Here is a 19066-nt window from a genome sequence, read left to right as displayed (position 1 = left end):
AGGCATCACACTACCTGACTTCAAACTATACCACAGGCTACAGTAACCAAAACAGCATGGTACTGGTACCAAAACAGAAATATAGATCAATGGAACAGAACAGAGTCCTCAGAAATAATACCACACATCTACAACCATCTGATCTTTGACAAACCTGACAAAAACAAGAAATGGGGAAAGGATTCCCTATTTAATAAACGGCGCTGGGAAAACTGGCTAGCTATATGTAGAAAGCTGAAACTGGAACCCTTCCTTATACCTTATACAAAAATTAATTCAAGCTGGATTAAACACTTAAATTGTAGACCTAAAACCATAAAAACCCTAGAAGAAAACCTAGGCAATATCATTCAGGACATAGGCATGGGCAAGGACTTCATGACTAAAACACCAAAAGCAATGGCAACAAAAGCCAAAATTGACAAATTCGATCTAACTAAACTCAAGAGCTTCTGCACAGCAAAAGAAACTACCATCAGAGTGAACAGGCAACCTACAGAATGGGAGAAAATTTTTACTATCTATCCATCTGACAAAGGGCTAATATCCAGAATCTACAAAGAACTCAAACAAATTGACAAGAAAAAAATCAAACAACCGCATCAAAAAGTGGACAAACGATATGAACAGACACTTCTCAAAAGAAGACATTTATGCAGCCAACAGATGCATGAGAAAATACTCATCATCACTGGCCATCAGAGAAATGCAAATCAAAACCACAATGAGATATCATCTCACACCAGTTAGAATGGCAATCATTAAAAAGTCAGGAAATAACAGGTGCTGGAGAGGATGTGGAGAAATAGGAACACTTTTACACTGTTGGTGGGACTGGAAACTAGTTCAACCATTGTGGAAGACAGTGTGGCAATTCCTCAAGGATCTAGAACTAGAAATACCATTTGACTCAGCAATCCCATTACCGGGTATATACCCAAAGGATTATAAATCATGCTGCTATAAAGACACATGCACACATATGTTTATTGCAGCACTATTCACAATAACAAAGACTTGGAACCAACCCAAATGTCCATCAATGATAGACCGGATTAAGAAAATGTGGCACATATACACCATGGAATACTATGCAGCCATAAAAAAGGATGAGTTCATGTCCTTTGTGGTGACAGGGATGAAGCTGGAAACCATCATTCTCAGCAAACTATCGCAAGGACAGAAAACCAAACACCACATGTTCTCACTCATAGGTGGGAATTAAACATTGAGAACACTTGGACAGAGGGTGGGGAACATCACACACCAGGGCCTGTTGTGGGGTGGGGGAAGAGGGGAGGGATAGCATTAGGAGATATACCTAATGTAAATGACGAGTTAATGGGTGCAGCACACCAACATGGCACATGTATACATATGTAACAAACCTGCATGTTGTGCACATGTACCCTAGAACTTAAAGTATAAAAAAAAAAGAAAACTTTTAGGAAAAAAATAAGAGGAAATATTTATGATCTAGGACCAGGAAACGATTTTAGCATAGTAACAAAAAGCATGATCTGTAAAATAAAAAATTGATCAATTAGACTTCTTCAAAATAGAAACTACTCTGTGAAAAGTTCTGTTAAGAGGATAAAAAGTCAAGCTATTGATTGGGAGAAAAAATTGCAAAGAGCATATCTGACAAATTACTGGTATTTAAATTATAGAAAAAACTGTCAAAACTCAACCATAAAAAGCAAACAATCCAATTGGAATACAGGCAAAGGCCGTAAGGAAGCATCTCACTGAAGAGGATATACTTCATGATGGTAAATAAGCATGCAAAAATATATTTAACATATTTAGCCATAAGGAAATGCACATTAAAACAACAAAGAGAGATCGCTGTACCTATCAGATTAGCTAAGAAAAAAACAAAATTGACAACAACAAATGATGGTGAGATGCAGAGAAACTGGATCACTCAAACATTGCTAATGAGAATGTAAAATGGCACTGTCAGTCTTTAAAATAGTTTAGTAATTCCTTAGAAAACTAAACATGCAACTACCATGCAACCCAGAAATTACACTCCTAGGCATTTGTCCCAGAGAAATAAAGACTTATGTTCTCACAAAAACTCACACACAAATATTTACAGCAGTTTTATTCATAATAGCCCCAAACTGGAAACAACCCAGATGTGCTTCAATGGGTGACTGGTTAAAAAAAAAACTGACACATCCATGCTAGGTAATACAACTCAGCGACAAAAAGGGAAAATGTTATTGATATACACAACAACTGGGATGAATCTCCAGAGGATAATGCTGAGTGAAAATGATTATTTCATGTTGTATATACACTTGTGAAATGACGAAATTGTAGAAATGGAGAACGGATTAGTGGTTTCCAGCATTTAAGGAAGGAGTGAGTGTGGAAGGGAAGTGGGTGTGCCTATAAAAGGAAAGCATAATAGATCCTTGTGGTGATGCAAATGTTTTACATCTTGAATACATAAAATTGGCAAACCATTAGCAAGATTAAACAAGAAAAGAAAACAGAAGATCCAAATAAGCTCAATTAGAAACAAAACAGGAGATATTACAACCAATACCACAGAAATACAAAAGATCATTCAAGGCTACTATGAACACCTTTATATGCACAAACTAGAAAACCTAGAGGAGATGGATAAATTCCTGGAAATATACAACCTTCCTAGATTGAACAAGGAAGAAATAGAAATTCTGAACAGACTAATAACAAGCAGCGAGACTGAAAAGGTAATTCAAAAATTGCCAACAAAAAAGTCCAGGACCAGATGGATTCACAGCTGAATTCTATCAGATACTCAAAAAAAGAACTGGTACTAATCCTATTGACACTATTCCAAAAGATAAACAGAAATTCCTCCTGAAGTCATTCTATGAAGCCAGTATCACCCTAGTACCAAAACCAGGAAGACATAACAAAAAAAGAAAACTACAGACCAATATCCCTGATGAACACAGGTGCAAAAATCCTCAATAAAATACTGCAAACTGAATCCAAAAGCATATCAAAAAAGATAATCCACCATGATCAAGTGGGCTTCATACCAAGGATACAGGGATGCTTTAACATCTGCAAGTCAATAAACAGAATTAAAAACAAAACATAATTAAATATAATTAAAAACAAAAATCACATGATCATCTCAATAGATGCAGAAAAAGCATTTGACAAAATCCAACATCCCTTTATGGTTAAAACGCTCAACAAAATGGGCATAGAAGGGACATACCTTGAGGTAATAAAAGCTATCTATGACAAACCCACAGCCAACATTATACTGAACAGGGAAATGTTGAAAGCGTTCCCCCTGAGAACTGAAACAAGACAAGGATGCCCACTTTCACCACTTCTATTCAACATACTATTGGAAGTCTTAGCCAGAACAATCAGACAAGAGAAAGAAATAAAGGGCATCCAAATCGGTGAAGAGGAAGTCAAACTGTCACTGTTTGCTAATGACATGATCATATACCTAAAAACCCTAAAGACTTATATGAAAAGCTCCTAGATTTGATAAATGAATTCAGCAGTTTCAGGATACAAAATTAATGTACACAAATCAGTAGCTCTGCTATACACCAACGGCAACCAAGCTGAGAATCAAATCAGGGACTCAACCCTTCTTAGAATAGCTACAAAAAAAAAAATACTTAGGAATATACCTAACCAAGGAGGTGAAACACCTCTACAAGAAAAACTGCAAAACCCTGATGAAAGACATCATACATGACACAAACAAATGAAAACACATCCCATGATCATAGATGGGTAGAATCAATACTGTGAAAATGACCATACTGCCGAAACGATCTACAAATTCAATGCAATTCCCATCAAAATACCATCATCATTTTTCCCAGAACTAGAAAAAACAATTCTAACATTCATACAAAACCAAAAAAGAGCTCACATAGCCAAAGCAAGACTAAGCAGAAAGAATAAATCTAGAAGCATCACATTACCCAACTTCAAACTATACCATAAGGTCATAGTCACCAAAACAGCATGGTACTGGTATAAAAATAGGCACACAGACCAATGGAACAGAATTGAGAACCCAGAAATAAAGCCAAATACTTACAGCCAACTGATCTTTAGCAAAGCAAACAAGAACACAAAGTGGGGAAAGGACACCCACTTCAACAAATGGTGCTGGGATAATTGGCAAGTCACATGTAGAAGAATAAAACTGGATCCTCATCTCTCACCTTATACAAAAATTGATTCAAGATGAATCAAAGACTTAAACCTAAAACCTGAAACCATAATAATTCTAGTAGATAACATCAGAAAAATCCTTCTAGGCATTTGGCTTAGGCAAAGACTTTGTGACCAAGAACCCAAAAGTAAATGCAACAAAAACAAAGATAAATAGATGGGACTTAATTAAACTAAAAACCTTCCGCACAGCAAAAGAACTAGTCAGTAGAGTAAACAGGCAACCCACGGAGTGGAAGAAAATCTTTGCAATCTATACCTCTGACAAAGGACTAACATCTAGAATCTATAAGGAACTCAAACAAATCAGCAAGAAAAAAAAAACAATCCCATCAAAAATTGGGCTAAGGACATGAATAGACAATTCTCAAAGGAAGATACACAAATGGCCAACAAATATATGAAAAAATGCTCAACATCACTAATTATCAGGGAAATGCAAATCAAAACCACAATGAGACACAACCTTACTCCTGCAAGAATGGCCATAATCAAAAAATCAAAAAATAATAGATGTTGGCGCCGATGTAGTGAAAAGAGAACACTCTTACTCTGCTGGTGGGAATGTAAACTGGTATAACCACTATGGAAAACAGTGCGGAGATTCCTTAAAGAACTAAAAGTGATCTACTATTTGATCCAGCAATCCCACTACAGGGTATCTACCGAGAGGAAAAAAAGTCATTATATGAAAAAGATACTTGCACATGCATGTTTATAGCAGCACAGTTCACAATTGCAAAAATATGGAACCAGCCCAAATGCCCATCAATCAACGAGTGGATAAAGAAAATGTATAAATACACCATGGAATTCTACTCAGCCACCAAAAGGAATGAAATAATGGCATTTGCAGTAACCTGGATGGATTGGAGACCATTATTCTAAGTGAGGTAACTCAGAAATGGAAAAACAAACATTGTGTGTTCTCACTCATAAGTGGGAGCTAAGGATGTAAAGGCATAAGAATGACACAATGGACTTTGGGGACTCAGAGAAAAGGGTGGAAGGGGGGTTAAGGGATAAAAGACTACACACTGGGTACTGTATACACTGCTCAAGTGATGGGTGCACCAAAATCTCAGAAATCACCACTAAAGAACTTACCCTTGTAACCAGACACCACCTGTTCCCCAAAAGTCTACTGAAATAACAAAATACAAATAAAGTAAATAAAAAATAAAACATTTTGCATTTTGAATATATCAATATTAATACCATAACTGCAATAATGTATTACAGTTTTGCAAGATATTACCATTGAGGGAAAATGGGTGAAGGGTGTAGGGATCTCTCTGCATGTGAATCTTCAATTATCTCAAAAAACAAATAATTAAAATAGTTTTTAAACAAGCAAGTCATATGTCCTGCCCACAACCAAGGGGAGAGGATTATACAAGGTTGTAAACATCAAGAGGCCAAGATCTTAGGAGTCACCCTGGAGTCTGTCCACCACAAGTAGGATGTCAACACACAGAGACAGGGTGCCATGGAATAAGGTTGCAGGGAGGGGGTCTCAGATATGGGGAACAGTACCTGAATAAGGGCTTCAACTGGGATGTTGGGGTCCTGTCCACGCAACAGGAAGTTGCCTAATTTGGTGACAGGAAATGGATCAGTAAGGGATACAGCAGGTAAGACCGTTTGAGGACAGGCGGTTGCAAGCTGTAACTACCAAAATTTGTGGCATGTATGAATGGGCACCAAAAACCTAGTTTAAATGGTAAAAGTTACGGCCATTTATCATGTTGCAGCCACATGATGGCACTGTCCTGTGTTTCTTATTAATTTCTTTGATTCCCATAACATCCCTGCAAAGGAGGTGAGGGGAAGCATTGATGGGTGGTAAGGTAGACGAAGAGGCAAATTGAAAGCCTACAGTTGTAGAAGGGAAGAGCTAAAGGAGAGTCTGACCCTAGTTACAGGGGCAGAGCTCCAAGGCCAAGCCTTGCTGACTCCCTAGTTCTCCAGGGCTTTTCTACCTTGAATAAGGTATTTGTAACTGAGTCCTCAGTATTCTTCTATCTCCTAGCCTTATGAGGACCCTGAGCTTCATCCTGACCCTCACCCTGGATGAGCACCCTCTTTTCCTCTGTCCAGGCACTATCCTAAAAGGCCCCAGTGACTGTGATACTGCCAGGCTGGATTCTTGGTTTGGACATGACTCAGTATCATGCAGAGAGCTTACCCCTAGGGCATCTCCCATCTTGGTACATATGGAAGATCACAAATCTTGAAGCAGAGCCATTTCCATTACTCATCAAAATGTTATGGTTTGGGAAAAAGTGAAGTTTAGACACCACATAAGTGAAGCCCTTATAAAACTCCATAATTATTATCTCATGTGTACTTTAACTAAAGAAATCAAGTAAAGGGGAGAGATACATTTCCATTAATAAATCCTCCACACGCATGACTGCTTCATGAGTGTGTGAATGTGTCTCTCCAAAGGCGTGGGTGAGCGTATCCATTTTGTCAGCATGTGCGAGATAATATATTTGTGACAAACATGTGTGCATTAGTGTATCACATTTCATTCCGTTGCTCATTTATTCATACGAAAAAAGATGTTCACTTACTCTTTCTTGAGAGGGTATATGCTTTTATAAACAAACCTCAGGTTTTTTTCCTCTGGGAAACCCTGACTAATACACATTGAACTCGGATCCAGGCTAGACCCTCACATTTATCCTCACAAAAACTCTGGAGCTAAATCTATTGTGCCTATTGCCCAAATGCAAAAACCAGATCAGCTTGAGATCATACAGTAAGAAAGAGACAGGCAGGCCTTGAACTCCAGCTCCAGCCCACAGCGCTACTTGCAGGGAATGCTTGGTGGAGAGAGTGGAAACCATCCAGGCTTATCCTGTTACCTTCACCCCTCCATGGCATATTATGGAGAAACTGTGTGCTATATTCTTTCTCCATCTCATTTCTTTTTGGGCCTTGGCCCCTGAATTTTTTGGAATCTAAGCTATTAACATTGTTGGATGTAGGATTAAAATCTTAGAATATTGTTTCTGGACATAATTTAGCCTGTCCTTTTTGCTGAATAGGTGAGAAAGCTGAAGGCTAGAGAAGGGAAGCTGTGAGAGGCAGACCTGGACCTAGAAGCTAGGTGTGAGAATCCTCCAGCCACACAGACCATTCCTGAAACTCTGTAGCTGTCAGGGCCTCTAATCTGTTGTTCATCAGGCCTCTTTACCAGGTCTAGATTCAGAAAGGAGCCTGGATGTGATGAGACTGTCATGGTTCAGAGAATGCCACTTACCTCTTCTTTAGGGCAGCTATGCTCCCCAAAATAGAGGGAACTAGCTCCTGCTCCAAGGGGTAGTCCTTTTCCACAGGTTAGTTACCCTTAGGAGCTTGGAGCAGACCTCAGCCTCTATCCCTTCTGGTGACCTCTTCTGGCCCCTTGCAAGGGCAGGCTACTGGATGCTGAGATGACGGGCAGAAAATCATTTCTATTTGTGAAGGTGTTTTTGTTTCATTAACTGTTTTGCTAGCCCCAGGAGTGATGTAAACTTTGTTTTTCTGTTCCCTGTAGAGCTCAAAGTTGAATGATATGTGGGGTTAATAAAACTAGTTCTGGCTGTAAGCCAGCTCTGGCTGGACTCATGAAGGGAAAAGCTTGTCTCCCGGAAAATGAAGGGACATTTCACTTGTTTGGCAAAGTAACTCAGATTTTGATGGGATGTTTCAGCTGACTGAAGCAGAATTAAATGAAGTTATTTTCTCCAAGTTTTAGTGGCACTTTTGTCCACATTCTGAAATGTTTCTAATTGCATATGCTGTCTTCAGTGATCCCCTCTGTCATTACTATTTAATTCAGTGCAGTTGTTGACAATGCAGTTTGTCACCATTTGTCAAGCCATCCTCTGACCCTGGTGGCATTTTACCAGGAAGGGCCCCTGTGCTCCAAGTCCCACGTTAAAACATGCCAAACCCCAGCAATTAGTGTCATGGAAAGGATCTTTCAAAGGACTGGAGATGGTCCTACACACTATAATCAATAGACGAAAATTTCATTTACCATCTTGAGTTTTATTGTATGCAATGCTGGTGGAAGAGGGCAGATAGATAGATGGAGCTCAAGAACACCCAGTCCCTTCATATGCTGCAGGTGAATTAAGTGAGTTGGACTGCCCATACTGGGGGTCATGACTTCCATTCTGCCCTCACTTGAGACTATTGGGTATGTGTCCCTCTGGATTGGGCGGGAACTTTTGTCAGTACTCTCCAGACTGCCTCCTATTTACTGCATCTTGATTTTCCGTTCTATTGAACCCTTGGAATTGATGCATCATTTAGACTGTGAATTAAATGGCCAAGGCTCTGCACAGTGGCTTTCTTGCCTCCTAAATGCCTCATTCAGCTCATAGGCATATTCTTCTGGCCTCCAGCATTGGCACATGCTGAAGCCTAAGCTATCATAGGACCCCACTGTTAGGTGTAAGGGATTGATTTACCAGGCAGGTAGTCCTGATAGAGCCACTCAGAACCCTTTTTGGGCACTGAGATTTAGACGGGGAGGAAAAGAGTCTCTGCTTTTTGCAGAAATTTCTACAATAAGAGTTGAGCAATGCCTTGTTTCCTGCTCATGAAAAAGTTCTGTACAGATAATGAGGCCAACACAAAAACTAAGGCAGAGATAAGCGGAAAGCGGTGGGGAAAGACAGAGAGAGAGAGAAAGAAAGAGAGAGAGAGAGAACATGCAGAGATGTGCACAAGTCACTGAAGCTCCTTTGAACTCCCTACAGGGAAGCCTGCCATGGCAGCTCTCCATAGCCCAGCTTGTGTAAGAAGACAGCAAAGAACAGGCTGTAGGAATGGGATTAGATGATTTTGTTTTGTTTTGGTTTGAAATCCAACTTACTCATTCTTTGTAAGATTCTGACTTTCCTGGGCATCAGTCTCTCCAGGTATAAAATGTGAATAATGAGAGTATCTTAGATTGTTATGAGGATTAACTGGGGCACTGCATGTTGATTCGTACCTAGTCAATACTCAGAAAATTCTAGCTATTAATATTCTCATTGTTAGTGTCATTCTTCCTTTGGCTGTCTTTGTCACAAACCAGGGACTGTGTGAGGCACACCAGGCTGGGATTGTGATCTGCACTCTTAGAAAGACTTAGGGTGAAGAAAGCCAGAATGAAGTGGATGTAGGGTTTTTGTTTTAATTGAAATGAAAGTTGAAAGGACATTGCAAAGGATCCTGGAGTCCAGGAGGATTAGAATTGGAAGTGATCTCAGGGACATGGGAATTGCTTGCTCAAGTTCTCAAAGCAAGTTGGGGCCACAAGACCAGGAGAAGACCCCAAAGGCACTGACCCTAGGCCTGGCTTCCTTCTTATCTCAGGTTTACTCTTGGATTTTATTTGAGGCTCCCAGTGGATTAGATGGTTTCAATGTTTCTATTTTATAGATAAGGAGATGGAGGCCTGGGTTGTTGGCAGGGCTGACTCAGGAAGCTAGGCTTTTTGACTTTGGTGCTTTCTCCTTTCCAAGAGATCCCACCGCCTCTGTCATGATCATTGATTTCCATCTCATGTTGATTGGGAAACCCTCCGCTATTGGCTGATGGTATCATCAGAGGCAAATTGATGTTGACATTCAACAGCCTTGATTGCCACAATAGCTCAGGTGTATTTCACTCTGCTCCTCCTATTACCAGCCCTAGACAGAGCTGGTGGCAATTGCAGGCTCCAGTTGTTTGATTTATGCTGCTTATTTACTTTTCCTCAGAAAGAAACTTAAGGAGAGAAACTGTACCACTAGGCCTGTCAGCTCCTGAGTGGCAATGGAAGAAGCTAAATAAAACGTTGTTTAACTAAAAAACTGGCACAACAAAATTGAACATGATCAAGAGAGGGACTGAGCAGATCCAGCGTGGGACCATGGAAAAAGTGCAGACTCTGGATCTGCAGAGAGAGCTGTTCTCCTATCTCTGCCCAGCTATTGACCTCTGCATAATGCCAGTAGGCCAGTCCACTCTATCTTGGAAAGGAATATAACGCACTGGCTAAGAATAAGTTAGCTGTAGCATCAAGCTGCCTGGATTCACATACTTGAAATACCACCTAGCAGTGAGATTTTGGACAATTTCCCTTAGCTGCTTTGTGCCTCAATTTCTCATCTTTAAAATGGGCTTAATGATTCTCCCTACATTATGGGGTTGGTGGAAGTATTAAATAACATACATAGTCAACATCCAGTGTTAGAATGGTACCTAACACAGAGCAAACTCTCAAGTCATGAGAACTAGTCTTTAAAAATAATCATCTCAGGGTATATATACTACAAGTAGAGCATCACTCATGGTTCTCCCGGTAGGTAATAAAAAAGGAGACACCTTTTCCCAGGGAACTTCCAGATCAGTGCAGAGAGCAGTCAAGGTCATAGAAGAAATAGTGCCACGCAAGGTAGAGGGTGAAGATAACTTGTGATAACCAAGCTCTTACCACCGGCCAGGTACTGCATCTACAGTGTCTTGATTCTTGCTACATCCCTATGCTTGTTGAGCTGGTTCCATCTTCAAGATGTAAGAACTAAGGCTCAGGAGGGCTGTACAGCTAGAAAGGATGGTGCTTACATTAAAACTGATGATGTTTTAACCCCAAGTTTATGTATTTTCCACAGTGCTAAGATGGCAGAGGGTTATAAACAGTTAGATTAAGGTATTTGTGAAGGCTTCAAGGAGGAGGTAGCCTTTGAACTTTTCTGGAAGGGAGGGAAAAGCTAATCAATGTAGAGGCTCTGGATGGGCATTTTGAGGCAGAAAGGACAGGATTCATATGGCCTGTGAGGGGAATAGAACTGGCATCCAAGACGTGCACAAGGTCAGGTCTTGAGCCATTCCAAAATTGTCAAAATGTAGATTTCCTGCTCCCCACCCAAGAAGCTGTGGCCCAATAGATCAGAAGTGTGACCCCAGGAGGGTGCATTTTAACAAGCTCTCCTGAAGGCAGTCAAATACAAGTGGTCTCAGAACCACATTTGGAGAAATTCTGGTGCAGGGATTAGAGAATGATGAAACTGCAAACATGGGTTGGGGCAGATATTGTGGTAGAGTCGGTGGGTTTGCAGGGGGTATTCCTATAAATTTTACAGATAAATCAATGAAAGAAGCAATAGAAAATAGGAGGCATTCATCTGGTTCAGCAGCCTGAGCCACCCCACCCTTCCTGAATATAGATGGTGGTGCAGAAGGTGCTCTCTGCTCCACGCTCAGGCAGATCTCCAGGCATTCAGAGAGCATCTGCTCACCTGAAGCAGCAGCCTCAGTCATCCCACCCCTCCTATGCAGAAATCTTGGTACAGTGGCGGGGTGGGTGGCTCTCCACTACATGCCCAGGTACATCTCCAGGCATCTGGAACACCCACTCTCCTGGACTTAGAGCTTAGGCCACTCCCAGTCCCCATGCAGAGAACTTGGGGCCAAGAAGGTTTCCAAGCTCCATGCCTAGGCAAGCTTTTGGGTGCTTGGTGGCCTTCCACTGGATTTTCCCTAGCCACTGGTGCTTGTACTTGCCACTGGGGGACCTGTAGGTGGGCCTGCCTGATCTGGTTCTCCCCTTCATGGCCCCCACTCTCCTGAGGCTGAGCAGGAAGCTCAGACCAATTGGCATTTCATGAAATAACCCATTGCCTGAAGCAACCGAGGGCTCCTCTCCATAAACAAAGTATATACTCAGCCATGTTGCCCACAGTTGGCTCTCACCTATATGTGCCATCTACAGTCTCTCAGATTGAACTGCACATCCCAATATAAAATCTGCTGAAAGAATTGCAGAGATATAGAAGCAAAGCCAAAAGACCCTACCGAACATTCTCTACAGTCACACAACCTAGGAAAGGGGGAAAGAGAAAGAAAAATAATTAAAAATATTATAGAGCAAGAAAGAAAAAGGAAAAATTCTACCTGCACAAAAATAATTACAAAAATCTGAAGTGTCAGCATCTCCACATGAGAGGGTACCAGCGTAAGAATTCTGGCACCATAAAAAATCTGAATGTAGTGATACCACAAAAAGATTGCTCTAGCTCTCCAGAAATATTCCCTAACCCAAATGAAAACTCAGAAATGACACATAAAGAATTCGAAGCATGGATTGCGAGGAAGTTCAATGAGATCCAAGACAAGGTGGAAAATCAACACAAAGAAACTCCTAAAGCAATTGAAAAACTCACCTAAGGATTTAAAAAATACAATTGAAAGATTTCCCAATAGACTGGACAAAGCAGAGAAAGAATTCAGAGCCTGAAGACTGGTCTTTCTAACTAACCCAGTCAGATGAAAATAAAGAAAAAATAATTTTAAAAAATGAGCAAAGTCTTCAAGAAATATGGAATTGTGTGAAGTAATGAAACCTATGAATTATTGATGAATTATTGGCGTTCCTGAGAGAGACTGAGAAAAAGAAAACAATTTGGAAAGCATACTTGAGGGAATAATTCAAGAAAACTTTCTTATTCTTGCTAGAGATAGACATCCAGATACAAGAAATCCAGAGAACACCTGCAAGATACTATACAACATGGACATCATCAAGGGATGTAGTTGCCAGACTGTCAAAAGTCAATGCTAAAAAAAAAAGTCCTAAAGGCAGCTAGAGAAAAAAATCAGATCACATACAAAGGAAACCCCATCAGGTTACCAGGGGGTTTCTCAGCAGAAACTTTACAAGCCAGGAGAGACTGGGGCTTTATTTTCAGCATTCTTAAAGAAAAGAAAATCCAACCAAGAATTTCATATGCCACCAAACTAAGCTTCATAAGGAAAGGAGAGAAAAAAATCATTTCCAGACAAGCAAGTGCAAAGGGAATTCATTACTACTAGACAACCCTGACAAGAGACCCTTAAGAGAGTACTAAACATAAAACTGACGGAGCAGCCAGAAACAGCTCCAGTCTGCAGCTCCCAGTGAGACCAACGCAGAAGGCAGGGATTTCTGCATTTCCAACTGAGGTACCCAGTTGATCTCACTGGGCCTGGTTAGGCAGTGGGTGCAGCTCGAGAAGGGCTAGAAGAAGCAGGGTGGGGCATTGCCTCACCTGGGATGTGCAAGGAGCCAGGGGACCTCCCTCTCCCAGCCAAGGGAAGCCATGAGGGACTGAGCTACTGGATACTATGTTTTTCCCATGGTTTTTGCAATCCACAGATAAGGAGATTTCCTCATGTGCCCAAACCACCAGGGACCTGGGTTTCAAGCACAAAACTGGGCAGCTGTTTGGGCAGACACTGAGCTGGCTGCAGGAGTTTTTTGCTTACCCCAGTGGCATCTGGAACCCCAGAGAGACGGAACCATTCACTCCCCTGGAAAGGGGGCTGAAGCCAGGGAGCCAAGTGGTCTCGCTCAGCGGGTACCACTCCCATGGAGCGCAGCAAGCTAAGAACCACTGGCTTGAAATTCTCAACTGCCAGCACAGCAGTATGAAGTCGACCTGGGACAATCAAGCTTGGTTAGGGGAGGGGTATATGCCATTACTGAGGCTTTAGTAGGTGGTTTTCCCCTGACAGTGCTAAGGAGGCTGGGAGGTTTGGACTGGGCGGAATTCACCAGAGCACAGCAAAGTGGCTATGGCCAGACTGCTTCTCTAGATTCCTCCTCACTGGGCAGGGCACCTCTGAAGGAAATGCAGCAGCTGCAGTCAAGGGCTTACAGATAAAACTACCATATCACTGGGACAGAGCACTTGGGGGAAGGGGCGGCTGTGGGGGCAGCTTCAGTGGATTTAATCTTTTCTGCTTGCTGGCTCTGAAGAGAGAAGCTGATCCTGACATGAAGAATTCTCCCAGCACAGTGCACCAGCTCTGCTAAGGGAAAGACTACCTCTTCAAGTGGGTCCCTGACCCCCATGCCTCCTGACTAGGAGAGACCTCCCAACAGGGGTCAACAGGCACCTCATACAGGAGAGCTCCAGCTTACATCAGGCCAGTGCCCCTCTGAGACGAAGCTTCTAGAGGAAGGAACAGGCAGCAATTTTTGCTGTTCTGCAGGCTTCACAGGTGATAACAAGGTGAACAGGGTCTGGAGTGGACCTCCAGCGAACTCCAGCAGACATGCAGAAGAGGGACATGACTGTTAAAAGAAAAACTAAAAAACAGAAAGCAACAATATCAACATCAACAAAAAGGACCCCCACACAAAACCCCATCCAAAGGTCATGAGGCTCAAAGACTAAGGTAGGTAAATCCACAAAGATGAGGAAAAAACAGTGCAAAAATGCTGAAAAGTCCAAAAACCAAAGTGCCTCTTCTCCTCCAAATGATCGCAACTCCTCTCCAACAAAGACACAAAACTAGACAGAATGAGACTGATGAATCGACAGAAGTAGGCTTAAGAATGTGGGTAATAAAAAACACCTCTGAGCTGAAGGAGCATGTTCTAACCCAATGCAAGGAAGCTAAGAACTTGGTAAAAGGTTACAGGAACTGGTAACTAGAATAATCAGTTTAGAGAGGAATATAAAAGACCTGACGCAGCTGAAAAACACAGAATGAAAATGTTGTGAAGCATATACAAGTATGAATAGCCAAATCAATCAAGTGGAAGAAAGAATATCAGAGATTGAAGATGAACTTACTGAAATAAGGCATGAAGACAAGATTTGAGAAAAAAGAATGAAAAGGAATGAACAAAGCTCCCAAGAAATACGGGACTATGTGAAAAGACCAAACCTATGATTGGTTGATGTACCTGAAAGTGACAAGGAGAATGGAAGCAAGTGACAAGGAGAATGGAAGCAAGTGACAAGGAGAATGGAAGCAAGTTTGAGATATTATTTAGGAGAACTTCCCCAAACTAGCAAGACAGGCCAACATTCAAATTCAGGAAATACACCACAAAGATACTCCTCGAGAAGACCAACCCCAAGACACATAATTGTCAGATTCTCCAAGGTTGAAATGAAGGCAAAAATGTTAAGGGCAGCTGGAAAGAAAGGTCAGGTTACCTACAAATGGAAGCCCATCAGACTAACAGTGAATCATTCTGCAGAAACCCTACAAGCTAGAAGAGAGTGTGGGGCCAATATTAAACATTCTTAAAGAAGAAAATTTTCAACCCAGAATTTCATATCCAGCCAAATTAAGCTTCATAAGCAAAAGAGAAATAAAATCCATTCCAGACAGGCAAATGCTGAGGGATATTGTTACCACCAGGCTGGCTTATGGAAAGGAAAAACTGGTACCACCCACTGCAAAAACAAACCAAAATATAAACACCAAAGACACCATGAAGAAACTGCATCGGGCGGTTCCAAGATGGCCAAATAGTAACAACTCCAGTCTACATCTCCCAGCATCAGTGACTCAGAAGACAGGTGATTTCTGCATTCCCAACTGAGGTATTGGGTTCATCTAACTGGGGCTTGTTGGACAGTGGGTGTAGGACAGTAGGTGCAGCGCACCAAGTATGAGCCGAAGCAGGGCAAGGCATCGCCTCACCCGGGAACTGCAAGGGGTCAGGGAATTCCCTTTCCTAGCCAAGCAAAGCTGTGACAGACGGCACCTGGAAAATCGGGTCACTCCCACCGTAATACTGTGCTTTTCCAATGGTCTTAGCAAACGGCATACCAGGAGATTATATCCCGTGCCTGGCCTGGAGGGTCCCATGCCCATGGAGCCTTACTCATTGCTAGCACAGCAGTCAGAGATTGAACAGCACGGCGGCAGCAAGGCTGGGGGAGGGGCGCCCACCATTGCTGAGGCTTGAGTAGGCAAACAAAGCGGCCAGGAAGCTCGAACTGGGTGGAGTCCACCGCAGCTCAAGGAGGCCTGCCTGCTTCTGTAGACTCCACCTCTGGGGGCAGGGCATAGCCAAACAAAAGGCAGCAGAAACCTCTGCAGACTTAAAAGTCCCTGTCTGACAGCTTTGAAGAGACTGGTGGTTCTCCCAGCACGGAGTTTGAGATCTGAGAACAGACAGACTGCTTCCTCAAGTGGGTCCCTGACCCCGGAGTAGCCTAACTGGAAGGCACCCCCCAGTAGGGGCAGACTGACACCTCACACGGCCGGGTACCCCTCTGAGATGAAATTTCCAGAGGAACGATCAGGCAGCAACATTTGCTGTTCACCAATATCTGCTGTTCTGCAGCCTCCACTGCCGATACCCAGGCAAACAGGGTCTGGAGTGGACCTCCAGCAAACTCCAACAGACCTGCAGCTGAGGGTCCTGTCTGTTAGAAGGAAAACCAACAAACACAAAGGACATCCACACCAAAACCCCATCTGTATGTCACCATCATCAAAGACCAAAGGTAGATAAAACCACAAAGATGTGGAAAAAACAGAGCAGAAAAACCGGAAACTCTAAAAATCAGAGAGCCTCTCCTCCTAAGGAACGCAGCTCATCACCAGCAACGGAAGAAAGCTGGATGGAGAATGACTTTGACAAGTTGAGAGAAGAAGGCTTCAGATGATTAAACTTCTCCGAGCTAAAGGAGGAAGTTTGAACCCATGGCAAAGAAGCTAAAAACCTTGAAAAAAGATTACACGAATGGCTAACTGGAATAACCAATGCAGAGAAGTCCTTAAAGGACCTGATGAAGCTGAAAACCATGGCACGAGAACTACATGATGAATGCACAAGCTTCAGTAGCCGATTCGATCAACTGGAAGAAAGGGTATCACTGATGGAAGACGAAATGAATGAAATGAAGCGAGAAAAGAAGTTTAGAGAAAAAAGAATTAAAAGAAACGAACAAAGCCTCCAAGAAATATAGGACTATGTGAAAAGACCAAATCTACGTCTGATTGGTGTACCTGAAAGTGACGGCAACAATGGAACCAAGTTGGAAAACACTCTGCAGGATATTATCCAGGAGAACTTCCCCAACCTACCAAGGCAGGGCAACATTCAATTTCAGGAAATACAGACAACGACACAAAGATACTCCTTGAGAAGAGCAACTCCAAGACACATAACTGTCAGATTCACCAAAGTTGAAATGAAGGAAAAAAGGTAGCCAGAGAGAAAGGTCGGGTTACTTACAAAGGGAAACCCATCAGATTAACAGTGGATCTCTCAGCAGAAACTCTACAAGCCAGAAGAGAGTGGGGGCCAATATTCAACATTCTTAAAGAAAAGAATTTTCAACCCGGAATTTCATATCCAGCCAAACTAAGCTTCATAAGTGAAAGAGAAATAAAATCCTTTGCAGACAAGCAAATGCTGAGAGATTTTGTCACCACCAGGCCTGCCCTACAAGAGCTCCTGAAGGAAGCACTAAACATGGAAAGGAAAAACTGATACCAGCCACTGCAAAAACATGCCAAATTGTAAAGACCATCGATGCTAGGAAGAAATTGCAGCAACTAACAAGCAAAATAACCAGCTAACATCATAATGACAGGATCAAATTCACATATAACAATATGAACCTTAAATGTAAATGGGTTAAATGCTCCAATTAAAAGACACAGACTGGCAAATTGGATAAAGAGTGAAGACCCATCAGTGTGCTATATTCAGGAGACCCATCTGACAGGCGGAGACACACATAGGCTCAAAATAAAGGGATGGAGGAAGATCTACCAAGCAAATGGAAAACAAAAAAAAGGCAGGGATTGCAATCCTAGTCTGTGATACAGCAGACTTTAAACCAACAAAGATCAAAAGAGACAAAGAAGACCATTACATAATGGTAAAGGGATCAATTCAACAAGAAGAACTAACTATCCTAAATATATATGCACCCAATACAGGAGCACCCAGATTCATAAAGCAAGTCCTTAGTGACTTACAAAGAGACTTAGACTCCCACATAATAATAATGGGAGACTTTAACACCACACTGTCAACATTAGACAGATCAATGAGACAGAAAGTTAACAAGGATATCCAGGAATTGAATTCAGCTCTGCACCAAGTGGACCTAACAGACATCTACAGAACTCTCCACCCCAAATCAACAGAATATACATTCTTCTCAGCACCACGACGCACTTATTCCAAAATTGACCACATAATTGGAAGTAAAGAACTCCTCAGCAAATGTAAAAGAACAGAAATTATAACAAACTGTCTCTCAGACCACAGTGCAAACAAACTAGAACTCAGGATTAAGAATCTCACTCAAAACCACTCAACTACATGGAAACTGAACAACCTGCTCCTGAATGACTACTGGGTACATAACTGAATGAAGGCAGAAATAAAGATGTTCTTTGAAACCAAAAAGAAAAAAGGCACAACATGAGAGAATCTCTGGGACACATTCAAAGCAGTGTGTAGAGGGAAATTTATAGCACTAAATGCCCACAAGGGACAGCAGGAAACATCCAAACTTGACACCCTAACATCACAATTAAAAGAACTAGAGAAGTAAGAGCAAACACATTCAGAAGCCAGCAGAAGGCAAGAAATAACTAAGATCAGAGCAGAACTGAAGGAGACAGAGACACAAAAAACCCTTCAAAAAATCAATGAATCCAGAAGCTGTTTTTTTGAAAAGATCAACAAAATTGATAGACCGCTAGCAAGACCAATAAAGAAAAAAAGAGAGAAGAATCAAATAGACGTAATAAAAAATGATAAAGGGAATATCACCACCGATCCCACAGAAATACAAACTACCATCAGAGAATACTATAAACACCTCTATGCGAATAAACTAGAAAATCTAGAAGAAATGGATAAATTCCTCGACATATACACCCTCCCAAGACTAAACCAGGAAGAAGCTGAATCTCTGAATAGACCAATAACAGGCTCTGAAATTGAGGCAATAATTAATACGTTACCAACCAGAAAAAGTCCAAGGCCAGACGGATTCACAGCCAAATTCTACCAGAGGTACCAGGACGAGCTGGTACCATTCCTTCTGAAAGTATTCCAATCAAT

This window comes from Pan paniscus, chromosome X (genome assembly GCF_029289425.2).
Source record: "Pan paniscus chromosome X, NHGRI_mPanPan1-v2.0_pri, whole genome shotgun sequence".
In the NCBI taxonomy this organism is placed as follows: domain Eukaryota; kingdom Metazoa; phylum Chordata; class Mammalia; order Primates; family Hominidae; genus Pan; species Pan paniscus.
Note: the sequence above shows the minus strand (reverse complement) of the source record.